We start from the raw sequence: 27766 nt of genomic DNA, 5'->3' as shown, positions 1-27766 counted from the left end.
ATTTAAATCGAACTTTCTTTTATTTTGCCAAATCGTCTTTTCCCACGTTCCACGCATGTTTTCTTTTGCTTTTGTTCGTGGGCACTCTTCTCAAAAGATGACGATTAGCTCGTTTAAAATATTGCAAATCAACAGTGTTTCTTTATTATGTGTAAATTCTGAAATTAATCTTTAACACATAATCCTGCGGTACACTTCAATCCACCCCACTCCAATCTTCCCCACTACAATCCACCCCATCCAGACCACTTCACCCACACTAATCCACCTCACTCCAGTCCAAATCACTCACCCGAATCCAATCCACTCTAACTCATCCTACTCCAATCCTCTCCACCCACCCCAAGCAAATCTGTCTCACTCCAATGTGCCCCACTATAATAAAAAACAATCTGCACCACTCCAAAACAATCTGTCCCACTTCGATCCAAAACAATCTGCCCCACTCCACTTCAAAACAATCTCCCCTACTCCAATTCAAAACAATCTACCCCACTGCAATCTGCTGCACTCCAATCAAAAACAAACTACCACACTGCAATCCAAAACAATCTGCCATACTGCAATCGAAAACAATCTGTCCCACCCAAGGCAGTGGTGGCTGGTGCACTTTGAAAGGAGTTGGTGGGAGGGAAAAATAGTTCATCTGAAGCTAAGTGAAGAAATTGGAATAAAATAGTGCATTTTAACCCCTTCGCTGCCAGCCTTTTCCCCCTCAGGTGGCAGGCATTTTTTTGGCTATTTGGGGCAGGGCGCGCTTAGGCCCTCATAGATTTTTGTCCACATAAGCTATCCACGCCAAATTTGCGTCCTTTTTTTCCAACATCCTAGGGATTCTAGAGGTACCCAGACTTTGTGGGTTCCCCTGAAGGAGACCAAGAAATTAGCCAAAATACAGTAAAAATTTTGTTTTAAAAAAGAAAAAAATGGAAAAAAGGGCTGGAGAAGAAGGCTTGTGGTTTTTGTCCCTGAAATTGGCATCAACAAAGGGTTTGCACTGCTAAAATCACCAGCTTCCCAGCTTTCAGGGACAGGCAGACTTGAATCAGAAAACCCAATTTTTCAACACAATTTTTGCATTTTACTGGGACATACCCCATTTTTACGATTTTGTGTGCTTTTAGCCTCCTTCCAGTCAGTGACAGAAATGGGTGTGAAACCAATGCTGGGTCCCAGTAACCTAAACATTTTTTAAAAGAAGACAACATTCTGAATTCAGCAATGGGTAACTTGTGTAGATCTTACAAGTGTTTCCTACAGAAAATAACAACTGAAATAAAAAAAAAATATTGAAATTGAGAAGAAAAAAACAGCCATTTTCCTCTACGTTTTACTCTGTAACTTTTTTCTGCAATGTCAGATTTTTGAAAGCAATATACCATTACGCCTGCTGGACTCTTCTGGTTGCGGGGATATATAGGGCTTGTAGGTTCATCAAGAACCCTAGGTATCCAGAGAAAATAAATGAGCTGCACCTTGCAGTGGGTTTTCATTCTATACCGGGTATACTGCAATTAATTTGCCGAAGTATATAGAGTGAAAAATAGGTATCAAGAAAACCTTTCTATTTCCAAAATGGGCACAAGATAAGGAGTGAAGGAGCAGTGGTTATTTGCACATCTCTGAATTCTGGGGTGCCCACACTAGCATGCGAATTAAAGGGCATTTCTCAAATAGACGTCTTTTTTACACACTGTCTTATATTTGGAAGGAAAAAATGTAGATAAAGACAAGGGGCAGTAACTCTTGTTTTGCTATTCTATGTTTCCCCAAGTCTCCCGATAACATTTTTTACCTCACTTGTGTGGGTAGGCCTAGCGCCCGCGACAGGAAGTGCCCCAAAACACAACGTGGACACATCAAATTTTCCCGAAGAAAACCAAAACCTAGGTAAAAGACATTGTCATTTGCAACGCCAATAGCTCTAACTCTCACAAATGTGAGACCTTTCGCATTGCAAATGCTTGTTTTTTTGTGCAGGCAAGTGTGCGTGGAGCCTGCTTTGGTTCTTAAGACCTCAGACCTAAAGCAAAGCTTAGACAGAAACATAGCAATGTGCCCTTTGCACACAGTTAGAGATCCTACTAAATGGAGTCATATATAGGTCTGCACGGCCATTTTGCACAATTTTGTTGTGATATAAAGTTTCGGTAGAGCTCAATGAGAGCTGGTAGTTATGGCCGAGTGGTTAAGGTGATGGGCTTGAAATCCTTTGGGGGTTCCCTGCACGGGTTTGAATCCTGCTGACTACCTCTGTTGTTTATTTTAAACCTGATTTTTAAAATAACTGTGAAGAACACATTTACCAACTTTATTTGGGAAGATAGATAATTTACTTTAAATCTTTATTTAACAGAGGTTCGATTTTATTTTGCAGAGAGAAGAGCGGGTGACCGCGTGGGGAGAACAAATGATTTGTTAAACCTTCCATTTGAAGGTGATCTAAGCAGAATGAAGCAAAACAACAGCAGCGCCAATCAGCCGATTTCTTGGAGTCCACGGTTTAGGAGTTTACTTAGAAGGAGACTGTAAAAGAGTTTTAAAATTAGGGACCTATTGGTAGAGTCACTGTTTATGCAAATTGAAGGGTCAGAAGGGAGATGCGTCATTAAGATCTGTAAAAATCCATCTCTGGCAGCGGTGGGATTTGAACCCACGCCTCCAAAGAGACTGGAGCCTTAATCCAGCGCCTTAGACCGCTCGGCCACGCTACCTGTTGCTCTCAGTGTGTCTGTGCACTTCATGAGCACCGTAACCCTGAGTCTCCTCACTTAGTGTGGAAAGTCGAGTTGATAAACCATTTCATGGACATGATTACAATGTCGGGAGGGTGATGTGGTAATTGAAGGTTATCTCTCTTACTCAGTCACTGCACAAGTCTTCTCCCACCTGCTCGGACCTAGTGCAATCACCTTAAAAGACAACACTCTCCGAGCAATGACTTCCAACCAAGGTATAAGCACCTGCTCTACATAGGCAATGTGACTCCATCATTTTCTAATGAAACAAGTGTTCATACTGGTGGGCTCATTTCTTTGGGTGGGATCTAATGAATGAGCAGTTCATTCAAAAATAACTGAGGAGTTGCACGTATTCATGACATCAGCCCTATTGCCGCACCCAGTCTCCCCAACATACTGTTTAGCTTTCCAGTGACGTCATGTCTTGTGTGGCCTATTCACATTCCGCTGTTAATATTTTTTAGCCAATAGAATTTCACAGGCTCCCGTCTTTGAGCTCACATTGAAAAGGCACAAGTCCCAAAATGCAACCGGGTGCTGTTTAAAACTCCAGCACTGGTGGGCGGTGCCCCAGGTGACATGGGGTCCACCTGGATGCCCTGACTGCCTTTTCACGTGACAGTCACAGACACACACAGGACAGAGGTTCAAAAGCTATTCTGAAAGAAGTAAGGACAACAGGCCCACGTGAAACTAAACTTTTTAAACAGATGATTTTTGTTTCTATTGACCTGGTTCTCACTCGTTCTGCGCGCCAAGTCAAATGTAAATGAGCCCCGCAATAAAAATGCACAGAGGATGGTAAAATTCACTTCACTCTGCGCTCGTTGATGCTGAGAGCATGGTTGTCAGCCCGCACGCTTGTTATTTTGATGTGGAATTACTTGATTGCTTTGTGATAATTTTAATTACTCCGAATTGCAAGCTCCCCTACCCCAGTAATAATGTTTGAGGTATTGCTTCCCTACCACACCAACAAGGCCACCCTCTGACCAAGTCCTTTGCCTCTCTTCAGAACTACCATAAGCCCCTCCATGCACTAGGAACTTTTTGCTTGACGACCATCTAGGCGTCCTTGGAATATTGATATTTAGAAGTAACAATGTTTGTTTATTTTAACTAACTGACCTTTTTAGGGTCTCGCTTGATAGACTCTGTAGTATTCAGTAAAGGGCTTGGAGCCCGCATGTCTCTCACCATTTTTTTATTTATGTGGCACTCTTCTTTACAGTTTCCTAATTCATCAAGGCATGTCTTGCATCATTTCCGTTCCTCTCTGTAGAGCAGCGACCAAGCGTTGATTGATTCAGCTTAATCAGTGCCTGACCGCTGCTCCCCACCTGATCAAGGTACTATTTTTTCCTTTTACCTTCTAGTGCCCTGCAAACAGAAGGCTTGTGACTGGCAAAAACATGCCCAGCAGGACAACCAAAACTGTTAAGTTTTAAATTTAAATCGAACTTTCTTTTATTTTGCCAAATCGTCTTTTCCCACGTTCCACGCATGTTTTCTTTTGCTTTTGTTCGTGGGCACTCTTCTCAAAAGATGACGATTAGCTCGTTTAAAATATTGCAAATCAACAGTGTTTCTTTATTATGTGTATATTCTGAAATTAATCTTTAACACATAATCCTGCGGTACACTTCAATCCACCCCACTCCAATCTTCCCCACTACAATCCACCCCATCCAGACCACTTCACCCACACTAATCCACCTCACTCCAGTCCAAATCACTCACCCGAATCCAATCCACTCTAACTCATCCTACTCCAATCCTCTCCACCCACCCCAAGCAAATCTGTCTCACTCCAATGTGCCCCACTATAATAAAAAACAATCTGCACCACTCCAAAACAATCTGTCCCACTTCGATCCAAAACAATCTGCCCCACTCCACTTCAAAACAATCTCCCCTACTCCAATTCAAAACAATCTACCCCACTGCAATCTGCTGCACTCCAATCAAAAACAAACTACCACACTGCAATCCAAAACAATCTGCCATACTGCAATCGAAAACAATCTGTCCCACCCAAGGCAGTGGTGGCTGGTGCACTTTGAAAGGAGTTGGTGGGAGGGAAAAATAGTTCATCTGAAGCTAAGTGAAGAAATTGGAATAAAATAGTGCATTTTAACCCCTTCGCTGCCAGCCTTTTCCCCCTCAGGTGCCAGGCATTTTTTTGGCTATTTGGGGCAGGGCGCGCTTAGGCCCTCATAGATTTTTGTCCACATAAGCTATCCACGCCAAATTTGCGTCCTTTTTTCCCAACATCCTAGGGATTCTAGAGGTACCCAGACTTTGTGGGTTCCCCTGAAGGAGACCAAGAAATTAGCCAAAATACAGTAAAAATTTTGTTTTAAAAAAGAAAAAAATGGTAAAAAGGGCTGGAGAAGAAGGCTTGTGGTTTTTGTCCCTGAAATTGGCATCAACAAAGGGTTTGCACTGCTAAAATCACCAGCTTCCCAGCTTTCAGGGACAGGCAGACTTGAATCAGAAAACCCAATTTTTCAACACAATTTTGGCATTTTACTGGGACATACCCCATTTTTACGATTTTGTGTGCTTTTAGCCTCCTTCCAGTCAGTGACAGAAATGGGTGTGAAACCAATGCTGGGTCCCAGTAACCTAAACATTTTTGAAAAGAAGACAACATTCTGAATTCAGCAATGGGTAACTTGTGTAGATCTTACAAGTGTTTCCTACAGAAAATAACAACTGAAATAAAAAAAAAATATTGAAATTGAGAAGAAAAAAACAGCCATTTTCCTCTACGTTTTACTCTGTAACTTTTTTCTGCAATGTCAGATTTTTGAAAGCAATATACCATTACGCCTGCTGGACTCTTCTGGTTGCGGGGATATATAGGGCTTGTAGGTTCATCAAGAACCCTAGGTATCCAGAGAAAATAAATGAGCTGCACCTTGCAGTGGGTTTTCATTCTATACCGGGTATACTGCAATTAATTTGCCGAAGTATATAGAGTGAAAAATAGGTATCAAGAAAACCTTTCTATTTCCAAAATGGGCACAAGATAAGGAGTGAAGGAGCAGTGGTTATTTGCACATCTCTGAATTCTGGGGTGCCCACACTAGCATGCGAATTAAAGGGCATTTCTCAAATAGACGTCTTTTTTACACACTGTCTTATATTTGGAAGGAAAAAATGTAGATAAAGACAAGGGGCAGTAACTCTTGTTTTGCTATTCTATGTTTCCCCAAGTCTCCCGATAACATTTTTTACCTCACTTGTGTGGGTAGGCCTAGCGCCCGCGACAGGAAGTGCCCCAAAACACAACGTGGACACATCAAATTTTCCCGAAGAAAACCAAAACCTAGGTAAAAGACATTGTCATTTGCAACGCCAATAGCTCTAACTCTCACAAATGTGAGACCTTTCGCATTGCAAATGCTTGTTTTTTTGTGCAGGCAAGTGTGCGTGGAGCCTGCTTTGGTTCTTAAGACCTCAGACCTAAAGCAAAGCTTAGACAGAAACATAGCAATGTGCCCTTTGCACACAGTTAGAGATCCTACTAAATGGAGTCATATATAGGTCTGCACGGCCATTTTGCACAATTTTGTTGTGATATAAAGTTTCGGTAGAGCTCAATGAGAGCTGGTAGTTATGGCCGAGTGGTTAAGGTGATGGGCTTGAAATCCTTTGGGGGTTCCCTGCACGGGTTTGAATCCTGCTGACTACCTCTGTTGTTTATTTTAAACCTGATTTTTAAAATAACTGTGAAGAACACATTTACCAACTTTATTTGGGAAGATAGATAATTTACTTTAAATCTTTATTTAACAGAGGTTCGATTTTATTTTGCAGAGAGAAGAGCGGGTGACCGCGTGGGGAGAACAAATGATTTGTTAAACCTTCCATTTGAAGGTGATCTAAGCAGAATGAAGCAAAACAACAGCAGCGCCAATCAGCCGATTTCTTGGAGTCCACGGTTTAGGAGTTTACTTAGAAGGAGACTGTAAAAGAGTTTTAAAATTAGGGACCTATTGGAAGAGTCACTGTTTATGCAAATTGAAGGGTCAGAAGGGAGATGCGTCATTAAGATCTGTAAAAATCCATCTCTGGCAGCGGTGGGATTTGAACCCACGCCTCCAAAGAGACTGGAGCCTTAATCCAGCGCCTTAGACCGCTCGGCCACGCTACCTGTTGCTCTCAGTGTGTCTGTGCACTTCATGAGCACCGTAACCCTGAGTCTCCTCACTTAGTGTGGAAAGTCGAGTTGATAAACCATTTCATGGACATGATTACAATGTCTCGAGGGTGATGTGGTAATTGAAGGTTATCTCTCTTACTCAGTCACTGCACAAGTCTTCTCCCACCTGCTCGGACCTAGTGCAATCACCTTAAAAGACAACACTCTCCGAGCAATGACTTCCAACCAAGGTATAAGCACCTGCTCTACATAGGCAATGTGACTCCATCATTTTCTAATGAAACAAGTGTTCATACTGGTGGGCTCATTTCTTTGGGTGGGATCTAATGAATGAGCAGTTCATTCAAAAATAACTGAGGAGTTGCACGTATTCATGACATCAGCCCTATTGCCGCACCCAGTCTCCCCAACATACTGTTTAGCTTTCCAGTGACGTCATGTCTTGTGTGGCCTATTCACATTCCGCTGTTAATATTTTTTAGCCAATAGAATTTCACAGGCTCCCGTCTTTGAGCTCACATTGAAAAGGCACAAGTCCCAAAATGCAACCGGGTGCTGTTTAAAACTCCAGCACTGGTGGGCGGTGCCCCAGGTGACATGGGGTCCACCTGGATGCCCTGACTGCCTTTTCACGTGACAGTCACAGACACACACAGGACAGAGGTTCAAAAGCTATTCTGAAAGAAGTAAGGACAACAGGCCCACGTGAAACTAAACTTTTTAAATAGATGATTTTTGTTTCTATTGACCTGGTTCTCACTCGTTCTGCGCGCCAAGTCAAATGTAAATGAGCCCCGCAATAAAAATGCACAGAGGATGGTAAAATTCACTTCACTCTGCGCTCGTTGATGCTGAGAGCATGGTTGTCAGCCCGCACGCTTGTTATTTTGATGTGGAATTACTTGATTGCTTTGTGATAATTTTAATTACTCCGAATTGCAAGCTCCCCTACCCCAGTAATAATGTTTGAGGTATTGCTTCCCTACCACACCAACAAGGCCACCCTCTGACCAAGTCCTTTGCCTCTCTTCAGAACTACCATAAGCCCCTCCATGCACTAGGAACTTTTTGCTTGACGACCATCTAGGCGTCCTTGGAATATTGATATTTAGAAGTAACAATGTTTGTTTATTTTAACTAACTGACCTTTTTAGGGTCTCGCTTGATAGACTCTGTAGTATTCAGTAAAGGGCTTGGAGCCCGCATGTCTCTCACCATTTTTTTATTTATGTGGCACTCTTCTTTACAGTTTCCTAATTCATCAAGGCATGTCTTGCATCATTTCCGTTCCTCTCTGTAGAGCAGCGACCAAGCGTTGATTGATTCAGCTTAATCAGTGCCTGACCGCTGCTCCCCACCTGATCAAGGTACTATTTTTTCCTTTTACCTTCTAGTGCCCTGCAAACAGAAGGCTTGTGACTGGCAAAAACATGCCCAGCAGGACAAACAAAACTGTTAAGTTTTAAATTTAAATCGAACTTTCTTTTATTTTGCCAAATCGTCTTTTCCCACGTTCCACGCATGTTTTCTTTTGCTTTTGTTCGTGGGCACTCTTCTCAAAAGATGACGATTAGCTTGTTTAAAATATTGCAAATCAACAGTGTTTCTTTATTATGTGTAAATTCTGAAATTAATCTTTAACACATAATCCTGCGGTACACTTCAATCCACCCCACTCCAATCTTCCCCACTACAATCCACCCCATCCAGACCACTTCACCCACACTAATCCACCTCACTCCAGTCCAAATCACTCACCCGAATCCAATCCACTCTAACTCATCCTACTCCAATCCTCTCCACCCACCCCAAGCAAATCTGTCTCACTCCAATGTGCCCCACTATAATAAAAAACAATCTGCACCACTCCAAAACAATCTGTCCCACTTCGATCCAAAACAATCTGCCCCACTCCACTTCAAAACAATCTCCCCTACTCCAATTCAAAACAATCTACCCCACTGCAATCTGCTGCACTCCAATCAAAAACAAACTACCACACTGCAATCCAAAACAATCTGCCATACTGCAATCGAAAACAATCTGTCCCACCCAAGGCAGTGGTGGCTGGTGCACTTTGAAAGGAGTTGGTGGGAGGGAAAAATAGTTCATCTGAAGCTAAGTGAAGAAATTGGAATAAAATAGTGCATTTTAACCCCTTCGCTGCCAGCCTTTTCCCCCTCAGGTGCCAGGCATTTTTTTGGCTATTTGGGGCAGGGCGCGCTTAGGCCCTCATAGATTTTTGTCCACATAAGCTATCCACGCCAAATTTGCGTCCTTTTTTTCCAACATCCTAGGGATTCTAGAGGTACCCAGACTTTGTGGGTTCCCCTGAAGGAGACCAAGAAATTAGCCAAAATACAGTAAAAATTTTGTTTTAAAAAAGAAAAAAATGGAAAAAAGGGCTGGAGAAGAAGGCTTGTGGTTTTTGTCCCTGAAATTGGCATCAACAAAGGGTTTGCACTGCTAAAATCACCAGCTTCCCAGCTTTCAGGGACAGGCAGACTTGAATCAGAAAACCCAATTTTTCAACACAATTTTGGCATTTTACTGGGACATACCCCATTTTTACGATTTTGTGTGCTTTTAGCCTCCTTCCAGTCAGTGACAGAAATGGGTGTGAAACCAATGCTGGGTGTCAGTAACCTAAACATTTTTTAAAAGAAGACAACATTCTGAATTCAGCAATGGGTAACTTGTGTAGATCTTACAAGTGTTTCCTACAGAAAATAACAACTGAAATAAAAAAAAAATATTGAAATTGAGAAGAAAAAAACAGCCATTTTCCTCTACGTTTTACTCTGTAACTTTTTTCTGCAATGTCAGATTTTTGAAAGCAATATACCATTACGCCTGCTGGACTCTTCTGGTTGCGGGGATATATAGGGCTTGTAGGTTCATCAAGAACCCTAGGTATCCAGAGAAAATAAATGAGCTGCACCTTGCAGTGGGTTTTCATTCTATACCGGGTATACTGCAATTAATTTGCCGAAGTATATAGAGTGAAAAATAGGTATCAAGAAAACCTTTCTATTTCCAAAATGGGCACAAGATAAGGAGTGAAGGAGCAGTGGTTATTTGCACATCTCTGAATTCTGGGGTGCCCACACTAGCATGCAAATTAAAGGGCATTTCTCAAATAGACGTCTTTTTTACACACTGTCTTATATTTGGAAGGAAAAAATTTAGATAAAGACAAGGGGCAGTAACTCTTGTTTTGCTATTCTATGTTTCCCCAAGTCTCCCGATAACATTTTTTACCTCACTTGTGTGGGTAGGCCTAGCGCCCGCGACAGGAAGTGCCCCAAAACACAACGTGGACACATCAAATTTTCCCAAAGAAAACCAAAACCTAGGTAAAAGACATTGTCATTTGCAACGCCAATAGCTCTAACTCTCACAAATGTGAGACCTTTCGCATTGCAAATGCTTGTTTTTTTGTGCAGGCAAGTGTGCGTGGAGCCTGCTTTGGTTCTTAAGACCTCAGACCTAAAGCAAAGCTTAGACAGAAACATAGCAATGTGCCCTTTGCACACAGTTAGAGATCCTACTAAATGGAGTCATATATAGGTCTGCACGGCCATTTTGCACAATTTTGTTGTGATATAAAGTTTCGGTAGAGCTCAATGAGAGCTGGTAGTTATGGCCGAGTGGTTAAGGTGATGGGCTTGAAATCCTTTGGGGGTTCCCTGCACGGGTTTGAATCCTGCTGACTACCTCTGTTGTTTATTTTAAACCTGATTTTTAAAATAACTGTGAAGAACACATTTACCAACTTTATTTGGGAAGATAGATAATTTACTTTAAATCTTTATTTAACAGAGGTTCGATTTTATTTTGCAGAGAGAAGAGCGGGTGACCGCGTGGGGAGAACAAATGATTTGTTAAACCTTCCATTTGAAGGTGATCTAAGCAGAATGAAGCAAAACAACAGCAGCGCCAATCAGCCGATTTCTTGGAGTCCACGGTTTAGGAGTTTACTTAGAAGGAGACTGTAAAAGAGTTTTAAAATTAGGGACCTATTGGTAGAGTCACTGTTTATGCAAATTGAAGGGTCAGAAGGGAGATGCGTCATTAAGATCTGTAAAAATCCATCTCTGGCAGCGGTGGGATTTGAACCCACGCCTCCAAAGAGACTGGAGCCTTAATCCAGCGCCTTAGACCGCTCGGCCACGCTACCTGTTGCTCTCAGTGTGTCTGTGCACTTCATGAGCACCGTAACCCTGAGTCTCCTCACTTAGTGTGGAAAGTCGAGTTGATAAACCATTTCATGGACATGATTACAATGTCGGGAGGGTGATGTGGTAATTGAAGGTTATCTCTCTTACTCAGTCACTGCACAAGTCTTCTCCCACCTGCTCGGACCTAGTGCAATCACCTTAAAAGACAACACTCTCCGAGCAATGACTTCCAACCAAGGTATAAGCACCTGCTCAACATAGGCAATGTGACTCCATCATTTTCTAATGAAACAAGTGTTCATACTGGTGGGCTCATTTCTTAGGGTGGGATCTAATGAATGAGCAGTTCATTCAAAAATAACTGAGGAGTTGCACGTATTCATGACATCAGCCCTATTGCCGCACCCAGTCTCCCCAACATACTGTTTAGCTTTCCAGTGACGTCATGTCTTGTGTGGCCTATTCACATTCCGCTGTTAATATTTTTTAGCCAATAGAATTTCACAGGCTCCCGTCTTTGAGCTCACATTGAAAAGGCACAAGTCCCAAAATGCAACCGGGTGCTGTTTAAAACTCCAGCACTGGTGGGCGGTGCCCCAGGAGACATGGGGTCCACCTGGATGCCCTGACTGCCTTTTCACGTGACAGTCACAGACACACACAGGACAGAGGTTCAAAAGCTATTCTGAAAGAAGTAAGCACAACAGGCCCACGTGAAACTAAACTTTTTAAATAGATGATTTTTGTTTCTATTGACCTGGTTCTCACTCGTTCTGCGCGCCAAGTCAAATGTAAATGAGCCTCGCAATAAAAATGCACAGAGGATGGTAAAATTCACTTCACTCTGCGCTCGTTGATGCTGAGAGCATGGTTGTCAGCCCGCACGCTTGTTATTTTGATGTGGAATTACTTGATTGCTTTGTGATAATTTTAATTACTCCGAATTGCAAGCTCCCCTACCCCAGTAATAACGTTTGAGGTATTGCTTCCCTACCACACCAACAAGGCCACCCTCTGACCAAGTCCTTTGCCTCTCTTCAGAACTACCATAAGCCCCTCCATGCACTAGGAACTTTTTGCTTGACGACCATCTAGGCGTCCTTGGAATATTGATATTTAGAAGTAACAATGTTTGTTTATTTTAACTAACTGACCTTTTTAGGGTCTCGCTTGATAGACTCTGTAGTATTCAGTAAAGGGCTTGGAGCCCGCATGTCTCTCACCATTTTTTTATTTATGTGGCACTCTTCTTTACAGTTTCCTAATTCATCAAGGCATGTCTTGCATCATTTCCGTTCCTCTCTGTAGAGCAGCGACCAAGCGTTGATTGATTCAGCTTAATCAGTGCCTGACCGCTGCTCCCCACCTGATCAAGGTACTATTTTTTCCTTTTACCTTCTAGTGCCCTGCAAACAGAAGGCTTGTGACTGGCAAAAACATGCCCAGCAGGACAACCAAAACTGTTAAGTTTTAAATTTAAATCGAACTTTCTTTTATTTTGCCAAATCGTCTTTTCCCACGTTCCACGCATGTTTTCTTTTGCTTTTGTTCGTGGGCACTCTTCTCAAAAGATGACGATTAGCTCGTTTAAAATATTGCAAATCAACAGTGTTTCTTTATTATGTGTAAATTCTGAAATTAATCTTTAACACATAATCCTGCGGTACACTTCAATCCACCCCACTCCAATCTTCCCCACTACAATCCACCCCATCCAGACCACTTCACCCACACTAATCCACCTCACTCCAGTCCAAATCACTCACCCGAATCCAATCCACTCTAACTCATCCTACTCCAATCCTCTCCACCCACCCCAAGCAAATCTGTCTCACTCCAATGTGCCCCACTATAATAAAAAACAATCTGCACCACTCCAAAACAATCTGTCCCACTTCGATCCAAAACAATCTGCCCCACTCCACTTCAAAACAATCTCCCCTACTCCAATTCAAAACAATCTACCCCACTGCAATCTGCTGCACTCCAATCAAAAACAAACTACCACACTGCAATCCAAAACAATCTGCCATACTGCAATCGAAAACAATCTGTCCCACCCAAGGCAGTGGTGGCTGGTGCACTTTGAAAGGAGTTGGTGGGAGGGAAAAATAGTTCATCTGAAGCTAAGTGAAGAAATTGGAATAAAATAGTGCATTTTAACCCCTTCGCTGCCAGCCTTTTCCCCCTCAGGTGCCAGGCATTTTTTTGGCTATTTGGGGCAGGGCGCGCTTAGGCCCTCATAGATTTTTGTCCACATAAGCTATCCACGCCAAATTTGCGTCCTTTTTTTCCAACATCCTAGGGATTCTAGAGGTACCCAGACTTTGTGGGTTCCCCTGAAGGAGACCAAGAAATTAGCCAAAATACAGTAAAAATGTTGTTTTAAAAAAGAAAAAAATGGAAAAAAGGGCTGGAGAAGAAGGCTTGTGGTTTTTGTCCCTGAAATTGGCATCAACAAAGGGTTTGCACTGCTAAAATCACCAGCTTCCCAGCTTTCAGGGACAGGCAGACTTGAATCAGAAAACCCAATTTTTCAACACAATTTTGGCATTTTACTGGGACATACCCCATTTTTACGATTTTGTGTGCTTTTAGCCTCCTTCCAGTCAGTGACAGAAATGGGTGTGAAACCAATGCTGGGTCCCAGTAACCTAAACATTTTTGAAAAGAAGACAACATTCTGAATTCAGCAATGGGTAACTTGTGTAGATCTTACAAGTGTTTCCTACAGAAAATAACAACTGAAATAAAAAAAAAATATTGAAATTGAGAAGAAAAAAACAGCCATTTTCCTCTACGTTTTACTCTGTAACTTTTTTCTGCAATGTCAGATTTTTGAAAGCAATATACCATTACGCCTGCTGGACTCTTCTGGTTGCGGGGATATATAGGGCTTGTAGGTTCATCAAGAACCCTAGGTATCCAGAGAAAATAAATGAGCTGCACCTTGCAGTGGGTTTTCATTCTATACCGGGTATACTGCAATTAATTTGCCGAAGTATATAGAGTGAAAAATAGGTATCAAGAAAACCTTTCTATTTCCAAAATGGGCACAAGATAAGGAGTGAAGGAGCAGTGGTTATTTGCACATCTCTGAATTCTGGGGTGCCCACACTAGCATGCGAATTAAAGGGCATTTCTCAAATAGACGTCTTTTTTACACACTGTCTTATATTTGGAAGGAAAAAATGTAGATAAAGACAAGGGGCAGTAACTCTTGTTTTGCTATTCTATGTTTCCCCAAGTCTCCCGATAACATTTTTTACCTCACTTGTGTGGGTAGGCCTAGCGCCCGCGACAGGAAGTGCCCCAAAACACAACGTGGACACATCAAATTTTCCCGAAGAAAACCAAAACCTAGGTAAAAGACATTGTCATTTGCAACGCCAATAGCTCTAACTCTCACAAATGTGAGACCTTTCGCATTGCAAATGCTTGTTTTTTTGTGCAGGCAAGTGTGCGTGGAGCCTGCTTTGGTTCTTAAGACCTCAGACCTAAAGCAAAGCTTAGACAGAAACATAGCAATGTGCCCTTTGCACACAGTTAGAGATCCTACTAAATGGAGTCATATATAGGTCTGCACGGCCATTTTGCACAATTTTGTTGTGATATAAAGTTTCGGTAGAGCTCAATGAGAGCTGGTAGTTATGGCCGAGTGGTTAAGGTGATGGGCTTGAAATCCTTTGGGGGTTCCCTGCACGGGTTTGAATCCTGCTGACTACCTCTGTTGTTTATTTTAAACCTGATTTTTAAAATAACTGTGAAGAACACATTTACCAACTTTATTTGGGAAGATAGATAATTTACTTTAAATCTTTATTTAACAGAGGTTCGATTTTATTTTGCAGAGAGAAGAGCGGGTGACCGCGTGGGGAGAACAAATGATTTGTTAAACCTTCCATTTGAAGGTGATCTAAGCAGAATGAAGCAAAACAACAGCAGCGCCAATCAGCCGATTTCTTGGAGTCCACGGTTTAGGAGTTTACTTAGAAGGAGACTGTAAAAGAGTTTTAAAATTAGGGACCTATTGGTAGAGTCACTGTTTATGCAAATTGAAGGGTCAGAAGGGAGATGCGTCATTAAGATCTGTAAAAATCCATCTCTGGCAGCGGTGGGATTTGAACCCACGCCTCCAAAGAGACTGGAGCCTTAATCCAGCGCCTTAGACCGCTCGGCCACGCTACCTGTTGCTCTCAGTGTGTCTGTGCACTTCATGAGCACCGTAACCCTGAGTCTCCTCACTTAGTGTGGAAAGTCGAGTTGATAAACCATTTCATGGACATGATTACAATGTCGGGAGGGTGATGTGGTAATTGAAGGTTATCTCTCTTACTCAGTCACTGCACAAGTCTTCTCCCACCTGCTCGGACCTAGTGCAATCACCTTAAAAGACAACACTCTCCGAGCAATGACTTCCAACCAAGGTATAAGCACCTGCTCTACATAGGCAATGTGACTCCATCATTTTCTAATGAAACAAGTGTTCATACTGGTGGGCTCATTTCTTTGGGTGGGATCTAATGAATGAGCAGTTCATTCAAAAATAACTGAGGAGTTGCACGTATTCATGACATCAGCCCTATTGCCGCACCCAGTCTCCCCAACATACTGTTTAGCTTTCCAGTGACGTCATGTCTTGTGTGGCCTATTCACATTCCGCTGTTAATATTTTTTAGCCAATAGAATTTCACAGGCTCCCGTCTTTGAGCTCACATTGAAAAGGCACAAGTCCCAAAATGCAACCGGGTGCTGTTTAAAACTCCAGCACTGGTGGGCGGTGCCCCAGGTGACATGGGGTCCACCTGGATGCCCTGACTGCCTTTTCACGTGACAGTCACAGACACACACAGGACAGAGGTTCAAAAGCTATTCTGAAAGAAGTAAGGACAACAGGCCCACGTGAAACTAAACTTTTTAAACAGATGATTTTTGTTTCTATTGACCTGGTTCTCACTCGTTCTGCGCGCCAAGTCAAATGTAAATGAGCCCCGCAATAAAAATGCACAGAGGATGGTAAAATTCACTTCACTCTGCGCTCGTTGATGCTGAGAGCATGGTTGTCAGCCCGCACGCTTGTTATTTTGATGTGGAATTACTTGATTGCTTTGTGATAATTTTAATTACTCCGAATTGCAAGCTCCCCTACCCCAGTAATAATGTTTGAGGTATTGCTTCCCTACCACACCAACAAGGCCACCCTCTGACCAAGTCCTTTGCCTCTCTTCAGAACTACCATAAGCCCCTCCATGCACTAGGAACTTTTTGCTTGACGACCATCTAGGCGTCCTTGGAATATTGATATTTAGAAGTAACAATGTTTGTTTATTTTAACTAACTGACCTTTTTAGGGTCTCGCTTGATAGACTCTGTAGTATTCAGTAAAGGTCTTGGAGCCCGCATGTCTCTCACCATTTTTTTATTTATGTGGCACTCTTCTTTACAGTTTCCTAATTCATCAAGGCATGTCTTGCATCATTTCCGTTCCTCTCTGTAGAGCAGCGACCAAGCGTTGATTGATTCAGCTTAATCAGTGCCTGACCGCTGCTCCCCACCTGATCAAGGTACTATTTTTTCCTTTTACCTTCTAGTGCCCTGCAAACAGAAGGCTTGTGACTGGCAAAAACATGCCCAGCAGGACAACCAAAACTGTTAAGTTTTAAATTTAAATCGAACTTTCTTTTATTTTGCCAAATCGTCTTTTCCCACGTTCCACGCATGTTTTCTTTTGCTTTTGTTCGTGGGCACTCTTCTCAAAAGATGACGATTAGCTCGTTTAAAATATTGCAAATCAACAGTGTTTCTTTATTATGTGTAAATTCTGAAATTAATCTTTAACACATAATCCTGCGGTACACTTCAATCCACCCCACTCCAATCTTCCCCACTACAATCCACCCCATCCAGACCACTTCACCCACACTAATCCACCTCACTCCAGTCCAAATCACTCACCCGAATCCAATCCACTCTAACTCATCCTACTCCAATCCTCTCCACCCACCCCAAGCAAATCTGTCTCACTCCAATGTGCCCCACTATAATAAAAAACAATCTGCACCACTCCAAAACAATCTGTCCCACTTCGATCCAAAACAATCTGCCCCACTCCACTTCAAAACAATCTCCCCTACTCCAATTCAAAACAATCTACCCCACTGCAATCTGCTGCACTCCAATCAAAAACAAACTACCACACTGCAATCCAAAACAATCTGCCATACTGCAATCGAAAACAATCTGTCCCACCCAAGGCAGTGGTGGCTGGTGCACTTTGAAAGGAGTTGGTGGGAGGGAAAAATAGTTCATCTGAAGCTAAGTGAAGAAATTGGAATAAAATAGTGCATTTTAACCCCTTCGCTGCCAGCCTTTTCCCCCTCAGGTGCCAGGCATTTTTTTGGCTATTTGGGGCAGGGCGCGCTTAGGCCCTCATAGATTTTTGTCCACATAAGCTATCCACGCCAAATTTGCGTCCTTTTTTTCCAACATCCTAGGGATTCTAGAGGTACCCAGACTTTGTGGGTTCCCCTGAAGGAGACCAAGAAATTAGCCAAAATACAGTAAAAATTTTGTTTTAAAAAAGAAAAAAATGGAAAAAAGGGCTGGAGAAGAAGGCTTGTGGTTTTTGTCCCTGAAATTGGCATCAACAAAGGGTTTGCACTGCTAAAATCACCAGCTTCCCAGCTTTCAGGGACAGGCAGACTTGAATCAGAAAACCCAATTTTTCAACACAATTTTGGCATTTTACTGGGACATACCCCATTTTTACGATTTTGTGTGCTTTTAGCCTCCTTCCAGTCAGTGACAGAAATGGGTGTGAAACCAATGCTGGGTCCCAGTAACCTAAACATTTTTTAAAAGAAGACAACATTCTGAATTCAGCAATGGGTAACTTGTGTAGATCTTACAAGTGTTTCCTACAGAAAATAACAACTGAAATAAAAAAAAAATATTGAAATTGAGAAGAAAAAAACAGCCATTTTCCTCTACGTTTTACTCTGTAACTTTTTTCTGCAATGTCAGATTTTTGAAAGCAATATACCATTACGCCTGCTGGACTCTTCTGGTTGCGGGGATATATAGGGCTTGTAGGTTCATCAAGAACCCTAGGTATCCAGAGAAAATAAATGAGCTGCACCTTGCAGTGGGTTTTCATTCTATACCGGGTATACTGCAATTAATTTGCCGAAGTATATAGAGTGAAAAATAGGTATCAAGAAAACCTTTCTATTTCCAAAATGGGCACAAGATAAGGAGTGAAGGAGCAGTGGTTATTTGCACATCTCTGAATTCTGGGGTGCCCACACTAGCATGCGAATTAAAGGGCATTTCTCAAATAGACGTCTTTTTTACACACTGTCTTATATTTGGAAGGAAAAAATGTAGATAAAGACAAGGGGCAGTAACTCTTGTTTTGCTATTCTATGTTTCCCCAAGTCTCCCGATAACATTTTTTATCTCACTTGTGTGGGTAGGCCTAGCGCCCGCGACAGGAAGTGCCCCAAAACACAACGTGGACACATCAAATTTTCCCGAAGAAAACCAAAACCTAGGTAAAAGACATTGTCATTTGCAACGCCAATAGCTCTAACTCTCACAAATGTGAGACCTTTCGCATTGCAAATGCTTGTTTTTTTGTGCAGGCAAGTGTGCGTGGAGCCTGCTTTGGTTCTTAAGACCTCAGACCTAAAGCAAAGCTTAGACAGAAACATAGCAATGTGCCCTTTGCACACAGTTAGAGATCCTACTAAATGGAGTCATATATAGGTCTGCACGGCCATTTTGCACAATTTTGTTGTGATATAAAGTTTCGGTAGAGCTCAATGAGAGCTGGTAGTTATGGCCGAGTGGTTAAGGTGATGGGCTTGAAATCCTTTGGGGGTTCCCTGCACGGGTTTGAATCCTGCTGACTACCTCTGTTGTTTATTTTAAACCTGATTTTTAAAATAACTGTGAAGAACACATTTACCAACTTTATTTGGGAAGATAGATAATTTACTTTAAATCTTTATTTAACAGAGGTTCGATTTTATTTTGCAGAGAGAAGAGCGGGTGACCGCGTGGGGAGAACAAATGATTTGTTAAACCTTCCATTTGAAGGTGATCTAAGCAGAATGAAGCAAAACAACAGCAGCGCCAATCAGCCGATTTCTTGGAGTCCACGGTTTAGGAGTTTACTTAGAAGGAGACTGTAAAAGAGTTTTAAAATTAGGGACCTATTGGTAGAGTCACTGTTTATGCAAATTGAAGGGTCAGAAGGGAGATGCGTCATTAAGATCTGTAAAAATCCATCTCTGGCAGCGGTGGGATTTGAACCCACGCCTCCAAAGAGACTGGAGCCTTAATCCAGCGCCTTAGACCGCTCGGCCACGCTACCTGTTGCTCTCACTGTGTCTGTGCACTTCATGAGCACCGTAACCCTGAGTCTCCTCACTTAGTGTGGAAAGTCGAGTTGATAAACCATTTCATGGACATGATTACAATGTCGGGAGGGTGATGTGGTAATTGAAGGTTATCTCTCTTACTCAGTCACTGCACAAGTCTTCTCCCACCTGCTCGGACCGAGTGCAATCACCTTAAAAGACAACACTCTCCGAGCAATGACTTCCAACCAAGGTATAAGCACCTGCTCTACATAGGCAATGTGACTCCATCATTTTCTAATGAAACAAGTGTTCATACTGGTGGGCTCATTTCTTTGGGTGGGATCTAATGAATGAGCAGTTCATTCAAAAATAACTGAGGAGTTGCACGTATTCATGACATCAGCCCTATTGCCGCACCCAGTCTCCCCAACATACTGTTTAGCTTTCCAGTGACGTCATGTCTTGTGTGGCCTATTCACATTCCGCTGTTAATATTTTTTAGCCAATAGAATTTCACAGGCTCCCGTCTTTGAGCTCACATTGAAAAGGCACAAGTCCCAAAATGCAACCGGGTGCTGTTTAAAACTCCAGCACTGGTGGGCGGTGCCCCAGGTGACATGGGGTCCACCTGGATGCCCTGACTGCCTTTTCACGTGACAGTCACAGACACACACAGGACAGAGGTTCAAAAGCTATTCTGAAAGAAGTAAGGACAACAGGCCCACGTGAAACTAAACTTTTTAAATAGATGATTTTTGTTTCTATTGACCTGGTTCTCACTCGTTCTGCGCGCCAAGTCAAATGTAAATGAGCCCCGCAATAAAAATGCACAGAGGATGGTAAAATTCACTTCACTCTGCGCTCGTTGATGCTGAGAGCATGGTTGTCAGCCCGCACGCTTGTTATTTTGATGTGGAATTACTTGATTGCTTTGTGATAATTTTAATTACTCCGAATTGCAAGCTCCCCTACCCCAGTAATAATGTTTGAGGTATTGCTTCCCTACCACACCAACAAGGCCACCCTCTGACCAAGTCCTTTGCCTCTCTTCAGAACTACCATAAGCCCCTCCATGCACTAGGAACTTTTTGCTTGACGACCATCTAGGCGTCCTTGGAATATTGATATTTAGAAGTAACAATGTTTGTTTATTTTAACTAACTGGCCTTTTTAGGGTCTCGCTTGATAGACTCTGTAGTATTCAGTAAAGGGCTTGGAGCCCGCATGTCTCTCACCATTTTTTTATTTATGTGGCACTCTTCTTTACAGTTTCCTAATTCATCAAGGCATGTCTTGCATCATTTCCGTTCCTCTCTGTAGAGCAGCGACCAAGCGTTGATTGATTCAGCTTAATCAGTGCCTGACCGCTGCTCCCCACCTGATCAAGGTACTATTTTTTCCTTTTACCTTCTAGTGCCCTGCAAACAGAAGGCTTGTGACTGGCAAAAACATGCCCAGCAGGACAAACAAAACTGTTAAGTTTTAAATTTAAATCGAACTTTCTTTTATTTTGCCAAATCGTCTTTTCCCACGTTCCACGCATGTTTTCTTTTGCTTTTGTTCGTGGGCACTCTTCTCAAAAGATGATGATTAGCTTGTTTAAAATATTGCAAATCAACAGTGTTTCTTTATTATGTGTAAATTCTGAAATTAATCTTTAACACATAATCCTGCGGTACACTTCAATCCACCCCACTCCAATCTTCCCCACTACAATCCACCCCATCCAGACCACTTCACCCACACTAATCCACCTCACTCCAGTCCAAATCACTCACCCGAATCCAATCCACTCTAACTCATCCTACTCCAATCCTCTCCACCCACCCCAAGCAAATCTGTCTCACTCCAATGTGCCCCACTATAATAAAAAACAATCTGCACCACTCCAAAACAATCTGTCCCACTTCGATCCAAAACAATCTGCCCCACTCCACTTCAAAACAATCTCCCCTACTCCAATTCAAAACAATCTACCCCACTGCAATCTGCTGCACTCCAATCAAAAACAAACTACCACACTGCAATCCAAAACAATCTGCCATACTGCAATCGAAAACAATCTGTCCCACCCAAGGCAGTGGTGGCTGGTGCACTTTGAAAGGAGTTGGTGGGAGGGAAAAATAGTTCATCTGAAGCTAAGTGAAGAAATTGGAATAAAATAGTGCATTTTAACCCCTTCGCTGCCAGCCTTTTCCCCCTCAGGTGCCAGGCATTTTTTTGGCTATTTGGGGCAGGGCGCGCTTAGGCCCTCATAGATTTTTGTCCACATAAGCTATCCACGCCAAATTTGCGTCCTTTTTTTCCAACATCCTAGGGATTCTAGAGGTACCCAGACTTTGTGGGTTCCCCTGAAGGAGACCAAGAAATTAGCCAAAATACAGTAAAAATTTTGTTTTAAAAAAGAAAAAAATGGAAAAAAGGGCTGGAGAAGAAGGCTTGTGGTTTTTGTCCCTGAAATTGGCATCAACAAAGGGTTTGCACTGCTAAAATCACCAGCTTCCCAGCTTTCAGGGACAGGCAGACTTGAATCAGAAAACCCAATTTTTCAACACAATTTTGGCATTTTACTGGGACATACCCCATTTTTACGATTTTGTGTGCTTTTAGCCTCCTTCCAGTCAGTGACAGAAATGGGTGTGAAACCAATGCTGGGTCCCAGTAACCTAAACATTTTTGAAAAGAAGACAACATTCTGAATTCAGCAATGGGTAACTTGTGTAGATCTTACAAGTGTTTCCTACAGAAAATAACAACTGAAATAAAAAAAAAATATTGAAATTGAGAAGAAAAAAACAGCCATTTTCCTCTACGTTTTACTCTGTAACTTTTTTCTGCAATGTCAGATTTTTGAAAGCAATATACCATTACGCCTGCTGGACTCTTCTGGTTGCGGGGATATATAGGGCTTGTAGGTTCATCAAGAACCCTAGGTATCCAGAGAAAATAAATGAGCTGCACCTTGCAGTGGGTTTTCATTCTATACCGGGTATACTGCAATTAATTTGCCGAAGTATATAGAGTGAAAAATAGGTATCAAGAAAACCTTTCTATTTCCAAAATGGGCACAAGATAAGGAGTGAAGGAGCAGTGGTTATTTGCACATCTCTGAATTCTGGGGTGCCCACACTAGCATGCGAATTAAAGGGCATTTCTCAAATAGACGTCTTTTTTACACACTGTCTTATATTTGGAAGGAAAAAATGTAGATAAAGACAAGGGGCAGTAACTCTTGTTTTGCTATTCTATGTTTCCCCAAGTCTCCCGATAACATTTTTTACCTCACTTGTGTGGGTAGGCCTAGCGCCCGCGACAGGAAGTGCCCCAAAACACAACGTGGACACATCAAATTTTCCCAAAGAAAACCAAAACCTAGGTAAAAGACATTGTCATTTGCAACGCCAATAGCTCTAACTCTCACAAATGTGAGACCTTTCGCATTGCAAATGCTTGTTTTTTTGTGCAGGCAAGTGTGCGTGGAGCCTGCTTTGGTTCTTAAGACCTCAGACCTAAAGCAAAGCTTAGACAGAAACATAGCAATGTGCCCTTTGCACACAGTTAGAGATCCTACTAAATGGAGTCATATATAGGTCTGCACGGCCATTTTGCACAATTTTGTTGTGATATAAAGTTTCGGTATAGCTCAATGAGAGCTGGTAGTTATGGCCGAGTGGTTAAGGTGATGGGCTTGAAATCCTTTGGGGGTTCCCTGCACGGGTTTGAATCCTGCTGACTACCTCTGTTGTTTATTTTAAACCTGATTTTTAAAATAACTGTGAAGAACACATTTACCAACTTTATTTGGGAAGATAGATAATTTACTTTAAATCTTTATTTAACAGAGGTTCGATTTTATTTTGCAGAGAGAAGAGCGGGTTACCGCGTGGGGAGAACAAATTATTTGTTAAACCTTCCATTTGAAGGTGATCTAAGCAGAATGAAGCAAAACAACAGCAGCGCCAATCAGCCGATTTCTTGGAGTCCACGGTTTAGGAGTTTACTTAGAAGGAGACTGTAAAAGAGTTTTAAAATTAGGGACCTATTGGTAGAGTCACTGTTTATGCAAATTGAAGGGTCAGAAGGGAGATGCGTCATTAAGATCTGTAAAAATCCATCTCTGGCAGCGGTGGGATTTGAACCCACGCCTCCAAAGAGACTGGAGCCTTAATCCAGCGCCTTAGACCGCTCGGCCACGCTACCTGCTGCTCTCAGTGTGTCTGTGCACTTGATGAGCACCGCAACCCTGAGCCTCCTCACTGAGTGTGGAAAGTCGAGTTGATAAACCATTTCATGGACATGATTACAATGTCGGGAGGGTGATGTGGTAATTGAAGGTTATCTCTCTTACTCAGTCACTGCACAAGTCTTCTCCCACCTGCTCGGACCTAGTGCAATCACCTTAAAAGACAACACTCTCCGAGCAATGACTTCCAACCAAGGTATAAGCACCTGCTCTACATAGGCAATGTGACTCCATCATTTTCTAATGAAACAAGTGTTCATACTGGTGGGCTCATTTCTTAGGGTGGGATCTAATGAATGAGCAGTTCATTCAAAAATAACTGAGGAGTTGCACGTATTCATGACATCAGCCCTATTGCCGCACCCAGTCTCCCCAACATACTGTTTAGCTTTCCAGTGACGTCATGTCTTGTGTGGCCTATTCACATTCCGCTGTTAATATTTTTTAGCCAATAGAATTTCACAGGCTCCCGTCTTTGAGCTCACATTGAAAAGGCACAAGTCCCAAAATGCAACCGGGTGCTGTTTAAAACTCCAGCACTGGTGGGCGGTGCCCCAGGTGACATGGGGTCCACCTGGATGCCCTGACTGCCTTTTCACGTGACAGTCACAGACACACACAGGACAGAGGTTCAAAAGCTATTCTGAAAGAAGTAAGCACAACAGGCCCACGTGAAACTAAACTTTTTAAATAGATGATTTTTGTTTCTATTGACCTGGTTCTCACTCGTTCTGCGCGCCAAGTCAAATGTAAATGAGCCCCGCAATAAAAATGCACAGAGGATGGTAAAATTCACTTCACTCTGCGCTCGTTGATGCTGAGAGCATGGTTGTCAGCCCGCACGCTTGTTATTTTGATGTGGAATTACTTGATTGCTTTGTGATAATTTTAATTACTCCGAATTGCAAGCTCCCCTACCCCAGTAATAACGTTTGAGGTATTGCTTCCCTACCACACCAACAAGGCCACCCTCTGACCAAGTCCTTTGCCTCTCTTCAGAACTACCATAAGCCCCTCCATGCACTAGGAACTTTTTGCTTGACGACCATCTAGGCGTCCTTGGAATATTGATATTTAGAAGTAACAATGTTTGTTTATTTTAACTAACTGACCTTTTTAGGGTCTCGCTTGATAGACTCTGTAGTATTCAGTAAAGGTCTTGGAGCCCGCATGTCTCTCACCATTTTTTTATTTATGTGGCACTCTTCTTTACAGTTTCCTAATTCATCAAGGCATGTCTTGCATCATTTCCGTTCCTCTCTGTAGAGCAGCGACCAAGCGTTGATTGATTCAGCTTAATCAGTGCCTGACCGCTGCTCCCCACCTGATCAAGGTACTATTTTTTCCTTTTACCTTCTAGTGCCCTGCAAACAGAAGGCTTGTGACTGGCAAAAACATGCCCAGCAGGACAACCAAAACTGTTAAGTTTTAAATTTAAATCGAACTTTCTTTTATTTTGCCAAATCGTCTTTTCCCACGTTCCACGCATGTTTTCTTTTGCTTTTGTTCGTGGGCACTCTTCTCAAAAGATGACGATTAGCTCGTTTAAAATATTGCAAATCAACAGTGTTTCTTTATTATGTGTAAATTCTGAAATTAATCTTTAACACATAATCCTGCGGTACACTTCAATCCACCCCACTCCAATCTTCCCCACTACAATCCACCCCATCCAGACCACTTCACCCACACTAATCCACCTCACTCCAGTCCAAATCACTCACCCGAATCCAATCCACTCTAACTCATCCTACTCCAATCCTCTCCACCCACCCCAAGCAAATCTGTCTCACTCCAATGTGCCCCACTATAATAAAAAACAATCTGCACCACTCCAAAACAATCTGTCCCACTTCGATCCAAAACAATCTGCCCCACTCCACTTCAAAACAATCTCCCCTACTCCAATTCAAAACAATCTACCCCACTGCAATCTGCTGCACTCCAATCAAAAACAAACTACCACACTGCAATCCAAAACAATCTGCCATACTGCAATCGAAAACAATCTGTCCCACCCAAGGCAGTGGTGGCTGGTGCACTTTGAAAGGAGTTGGTGGGAGGGAAAAATAGTTCATCTGAAGCTAAGTGAAGAAATTGGAATAAAATAGTGCATTTTAACCCCTTCGCTGCCAGCCTTTTCCCCCTCAGGTGGCAGGCATTTTTTTGGCTATTTGGGGCAGGGCGCGCTTAGGCCCTCATAGATTTTTGTCCACATAAGCTATCCACGCCAAATTTGCGTCCTTTTTTTCCAACATCCTAGGGATTCTAGAGGTACCCAGACTTTGTGGGTTCCCCTGAAGGAGACCAAGAAATTAGCCAAAATACAGTAAAAATTTTGTTTTAAAAAAGAAAAAAATGGAAAAAAGGGCTGGAGAAGAAGGCTTGTGGTTTTTGTCCCTGAAATTGGCATCAACAAAGGGTTTGCACTGCTAAAATCACCAGCTTCCCAGCTTTCAGGGACAGGCAGACTTGAATCAGAAAACCCAATTTTTCAACACAATTTTGGCATTTTACTGGGACATACCCCATTTTTACGATTTTGTGTGCTTTTAGCCTCCTTCCAGTCAGTGACAGAAATGGGTGTGAAACCAATGCTGGGTCCCAGTAACCTAAACATTTTTTAAAAGAAGACAACATTCTGAATTCAGCAATGGGTAACTTGTGTAGATCTTACAAGTGTTTCCTACAGAAAATAACAACTGAAATAAAAAAAAAATATTGAAATTGAGAAGAAAAAAACAGCCATTTTCCTCTACGTTTTACTCTGTAACTTTTTTCTGCAATGTCAGATTTTTGAAAGCAATATACCATTACGCCTGCTGGACTCTTCTGGTTGCGGGGATATATAGGGCTTGTAGGTTCATCAAGAACCCTAGGTATCCAGAGAAAATAAATGAGCTGCACCTTGCAGTGGGTTTTCATTCTATACCGGGTATACTGCAATTAATTTGCCGAAGTATATAGAGTGAAAAATAGGTATCAAGAAAACCTTTCTATTTCCAAAATGGGCACAAGATAAGGAGTGAAGGAGCAGTGGTTATTTGCACATCTCTGAATTCTGGGGTGCCCACACTAGCATGCGAATTAAAGGGCATTTCTCAAATAGACGTCTTTTTTACACACTGTCTTATATTTGGAAGGAAAAAATGTAGATAAAGACAAGGGGCAGTAACTCTTGTTTTGCTATTCTATGTTTCCCCAAGTCTCCCGATAACATTTTTTACCTCACTTGTGTGGGTAGGCCTAGCGCCCGCGACAGGAAGTGCCCCAAAACACAACGTGGACACATCAAATTTTCCCGAAGAAAACCAAAACCTAGGTAAAAGACATTGTCATTTGCAACGCCAATAGCTCTAACTCTCACAAATGTGAGACCTTTCGCATTGCAAATGCTTGTTTTTTTGTGCAGGCAAGTGTGCGTGGAGCCTGCTTTGGTTCTTAAGACCTCAGACCTAAAGCAAAGCTTAGACAGAAACATAGCAATGTGCCCTTTGCACACAGTTAGAGATCCTACTAAATGGAGTCATATATAGGTCTGCACGGCCATTTTGCACAATTTTGTTGTGATATAAAGTTTCGGTAGAGCTCAATGAGAGCTGGTAGTTATGGCCGAGTGGTTAAGGTGATGGGCTTGAAATCCTTTGGGGGTTCCCTGCACGGGTTTGAATCCTGCTGACTACCTCTGTTGTTTATTTTAAACCTGATTTTTAAAATAACTGTGAAGAACACATTTACCAACTTTATTTGGGAAGATAGATAATTTACTTTAAATCTTTATTTAACAGAGGTTCGATTTTATTTTGCAGAGAGAAGAGCGGGTGACCGCGTGGGGAGAACAAATGATTTGTTAAACCTTCCATTTGAAGGTGATCTAAGCAGAATGAAGCAAAACAACAGCAGCGCCAATCAGCCGATTTCTTGGAGTCCACGGTTTAGGAGTTTACTTAGAAGGAGACTGTAAAAGAGTTTTAAAATTAGGGACCTATTGGTAGAGTCACTGTTTATGCAAATTGAAGGGTCAGAAGGGAGATGCGTCATTAAGATCTGTAAAAATCCATCTC

At 42.3% G+C, this 27766-nt stretch overlaps 6 non-coding genes across 6 annotated transcripts; all 6 read right to left on the bottom strand.

Annotated features, from left to right (window-relative positions):
• Nucleotides 1-2632: 2632 nt before the first annotated feature.
• Nucleotides 2633-2714, bottom strand: TRNAL-AAG (transfer RNA leucine (anticodon AAG)). The gene has a single exon. It is a non-coding gene; the product is annotated as a tRNA-Leu (tRNA).
• A 4107-nt stretch (nucleotides 2715-6821) lies between these two features.
• Nucleotides 6822-6903, bottom strand: TRNAL-AAG (transfer RNA leucine (anticodon AAG)). Its single transcript has one exon. It is a non-coding gene; the product is annotated as a tRNA-Leu (tRNA).
• Nucleotides 6904-11010: 4107 nt separating this feature from the next.
• On the bottom strand, nucleotides 11011-11092 carry TRNAL-AAG (transfer RNA leucine (anticodon AAG)). The gene has a single exon. It is a non-coding gene; the product is annotated as a tRNA-Leu (tRNA).
• A 4107-nt stretch (nucleotides 11093-15199) lies between these two features.
• Nucleotides 15200-15281, bottom strand: TRNAL-AAG (transfer RNA leucine (anticodon AAG)). Its single transcript has one exon. It is a non-coding gene; the product is annotated as a tRNA-Leu (tRNA).
• A 4107-nt stretch (nucleotides 15282-19388) lies between these two features.
• On the bottom strand, nucleotides 19389-19470 carry TRNAL-AAG (transfer RNA leucine (anticodon AAG)). Its single transcript has one exon. It is a non-coding gene; the product is annotated as a tRNA-Leu (tRNA).
• A 4107-nt stretch (nucleotides 19471-23577) lies between these two features.
• On the bottom strand, nucleotides 23578-23659 carry TRNAL-AAG (transfer RNA leucine (anticodon AAG)). The gene has a single exon. It is a non-coding gene; the product is annotated as a tRNA-Leu (tRNA).
• Between the last annotated feature and the right edge of the window lie 4107 nt (nucleotides 23660-27766).

Source organism: Pleurodeles waltl, unplaced genomic scaffold (assembly GCF_031143425.1).
Source record: "Pleurodeles waltl isolate 20211129_DDA unplaced genomic scaffold, aPleWal1.hap1.20221129 scaffold_183, whole genome shotgun sequence".
Classification (NCBI taxonomy): domain Eukaryota; kingdom Metazoa; phylum Chordata; class Amphibia; order Caudata; family Salamandridae; genus Pleurodeles; species Pleurodeles waltl.
This window is presented reverse-complemented; position numbering and strand designations above follow the sequence as displayed.